The sequence below is a fragment of the Octopus bimaculoides genome, chromosome 2 (genome assembly GCF_001194135.2).
Source record: "Octopus bimaculoides isolate UCB-OBI-ISO-001 chromosome 2, ASM119413v2, whole genome shotgun sequence".
Lineage (NCBI taxonomy): Eukaryota > Metazoa > Mollusca > Cephalopoda > Octopoda > Octopodidae > Octopus > Octopus bimaculoides.
In genome coordinates, this window is record NC_068982.1 from 132,641,259 (window position 1) to 132,645,158 (window position 3,900).

The following is a 3,900-nucleotide window of genomic DNA, read 5'->3' on the forward strand; positions in this document are numbered from 1 at the left end:
GTGGGATGAACACAAACTTCAATTTCATGATAATTTCATACTTAAACATTTCTGATTGAAATCATTAATATTCATAATTATTAATGGAAGAAGATAAAGTCCAGTTTTAAATGCAAGAGATAATAAGAGAATGTCTTTTTATTGTGTGTTTACATGATTTATTCATATTGTGAACTTTATAATCTTTCTTGAAAATGTGCAGTCCTAAAAAGGACCGACCCTAATGAGTAGAGACTTCACTCAAAGCCTAAGAACTCTTCGTCATCAGATGACTTGTTGAAGACCTCATAGAGTTGATTGTCTGCATATACCAGTCCATCCTCATCATCGCTGGAGTCAGAAAAGGTGGGAGACATGGTATCGTCTTCCCACAAGATGTCATCTTCTGTGCCGTCGAGCATATTGGATATGCAGCACTTCAGGAAAGCTCGCTTGATGATGTCTTCTGGAATCTCCTCCTAGACCTTCAGAATCCACTCACAGATCATCCCCAAGTTGACTTTCTTTATGTGTCCAGTCTTTGTCATCTCCTTCGGTGCATTAGCCATCCAATGCTCTCAGCAGTGCTTGAGACGGTCCTTAAATGGTTTGTTGATTGCAACATCAAAGGGTTGAAGAAGGGATATCATTCTCCTAGGGATCATTGCCATGTCGATGTTCAGACAACACATCTTCGACTTGGTTTCTTCTGACTTGTGGCATCTGAATGCGTCCTGAACCAGGAGACTCCTTCTCTGATGCAGTCCACTGATGCACCGATCCCACACTACCCAAAGCCATTCCTCGATGAGTGCCTGGTCCATCCAACCTTTCACTTGGGCTAGAATGATTACCCTTTCCGGAAACTTGATGTCTTTGGGTAGTGTCTTCCTCTTGAAGACAATGTATGGTGGCAGCTTTCCTCTGTCAGCCATGCAAGCCAGCATCACCATAAAACAGTCCTTCTCGTGGACCATCGTTACAATTTCTACTGCAACAGTTCTTACCATCGGAAGATTGAACATGAGGGGAGTCTGGTCTGTGTTGCTGATGCAGCTCAGAGTATACTGATACCATTTACACAGGTTGATGATAAACCACTAAAACCTCTCAGTTGTCTCGTCGAGATCTTCTGGCAACCACTGTGCAATGTGGATGTGATGCCTGATGGACAGATCATGCCTGCACATAAAGTGGAAGCCCATGATGTGCTGGAACAGAAGTCTCTGATACCGATGTCTTTGGCAATTTTCTTGGTCTCAATTCGAAGGGTGAGTTTCGACACTTCAAATCCCACCATCGTCTTCTCCTTCACCCATCTGAGGGGCCTCTTCTCCACTTCCAGCCACTGCACTGTCTTTCCCCTCATCACCTTCTTCTTCTTGGGCATCAGCTCGATTGTGGCCTTATTGGAGTGCTATCATCAGACAACAGATTCGTCAACCCTAAGTGATGGCTCACTGCATAGTTTCCAAACTCCTCAGCAAACCTGAAAACTGAGAGCTTGATGGTGGCTGTGAATGCTCGTCTTGGCATGATGACTTGGCCATCGTTGAACTTGAAGCATGAAGTAGATGAGTCACGTGGAACTTGAAGAGCAGAGTTGACAAGTCAGTTAGAATCTGATTTCTTCAATTTCTGACAATGACAATACTGATTTTGATAACAACGACAATGACAGCACTAGAGGCAGCAACAACAGAGGTGATGGCAGTGGCAGTGGCATTGGTGATAATGATGACAACGAAAGTGTTGATGATGATGACGATTGTTATTAATATTGTTGATGATGATGTTAATTTTGTTATTTATCTATAACTACAATGCATACAGGTCGTCGTCGACTTACAACCTATGCGACTTACATCTGATCAACTTTACAACAATTAGCATAATAAACAGTCCAGTTGAAATCTTATGAGTTTAGCTTCTTAGAAATCTACAAGTGATGTCAGCTAATAAATGATTCCCTTAAGATTGGTTATCGATCGCCACTGTGGTTATCCTGGGTGTTGGATGTATATCTTGTCGCAGAGACATCAAGGCAACCTCATATTTGTTTATAAGACAGCTGCTTCAGAGTCCAAAATTTTTTGACTAACGCCAGTATAATAGTATAATACAGAATGCTGTGTGTCACTTTTATCTGAGAATGTACCTTAAGAATGTAAAAATATAAAACAAAGCTACGTAGGCCTATAGGCCAACTTACGACCAAATTGACTTACGACCAGTCAGTCGGAACCAATTGTGGTCATAAGTTGACTACGACCTGTATATTCAAATGTCAACACATCCGACTTGCGTAGAGATAGGTGCTACGTTGTCTGCTAAGGAAAGTCTACAATACACAACCTTGGTACCTGCTTATTTCACTTCAGTTCTCCCTGCAGTTTTTAACCAGAGTCAACAGCCGGGAGAAGAACAGCGATCGATGCAATTTAAGGCAAAAATGCATAACACAAATACGTGGTGATTATTTGATCTACAGATGATAACAAGAAGAGATGCAATACTTTATTGGTTGATGAGAGGGGTGGAGGTTAGAGCTGACATTGGTGAAGTGATTCTGAAGCAGGGGTAAGTGTAGGGGTAGAAGACAGAACGAATGTTCATACATTAAAAACTTTCCAGTCACTGAGTGGTATTCTTGGGGAAAAGAGTAAATCTTCTTCAGCAATTCTGAGGAAAAGATACCATAGTAGTAGGAGGAGGAGGAGGAGGGGGCTACAGGAGTGACAGCAGTAGTAGAGAGTGGTAGTGGCAGTGATAGCAGTAGCAGGAAAAGAAGAGGCAGAAAAAGAACAACAATGACATCATCATCATCACCGTTGTCGTTCAATGTCTGCTTTCCATGCTGACATGGGATGGATGATTTGACTGAGGACTGGCAGACCAGTAGGCTGCACCAGGCTCCAATCTGATTTGGCAAGGTTTCTACTGTTGGATGCCCTTCCTAATGCCAAACACTCTGAGAGTGTAGTGGGTGCTTTTACATGCCACTGGCACGGGAGCCAGTCAGGTGGCACTGGCATCAACCACACTTGAATGGTGCTTTTTACATTGATGACAATGACAACAAGGAGGAGGAAGAGGTGTTGAGAAAGATAACTTGGGAAATACTTTGTTGGGTGTATACCGCGTAGTAAAGTTGGAGACAATGCAATCATCTAATGCTTTTTCAGCAAAATTGTTGATAATAGAATCATGTTTGATCAAGGAACAGTAGGGTGTTGGTTTTTGCAAGTTCGTACAGATCCTCTTATCAAAAGAAAAACAGGTTCTGCTACAATTTGGTAAATGGAGAAGCTAGTGAGATGTGCAATTAAACAAAGGCAGTTTGTTTTTATTTTTCCGATGGTACTTTTGCTAGTATTACAGGAGCATTCTCCCATTTGGTGCTGGTAATCAAATGTCTTCAGGAGTTGTAGTCAATCCTCTTTGTCTATAACTGCTGTTGCACAGATGTAGGAAAAGCACTTGGAAAGTTTGGCAGGATTGTTTTGTATGAAAAATGTGAAGGTTTAGAACCACTCATTGACATCTTTTATCTTTTACTTGTTTCAAACATTTGACTGTGGCCATGCTGGGGCACCACCTTGAAGAAGTTTTAGTCAAATGAGTTTAGAGAGCTCTTACCCCTGCTGGCGACAAAGGGACTCTCACTCAGAGTAAAAGGCAGACTGTATGACGCATGTGTACGAACAGCCATGCTACATGGCAGTGAAACATGGGCTGTAACTGCTGAGGACATACGTAAGCTCGCAAGGAATGAAGCCAGTATGCTCCGTTGGATGTGTAATGTCAATGTGAATACCCGTCAGAGTGTAAGTATCTTTAGAGAAAAGCTGAACATTAGAAGCATCAGTTGTGGTGTGCAAGAGAGACGATTGCGCTGGTATGGACATGTGGTGAGAATGG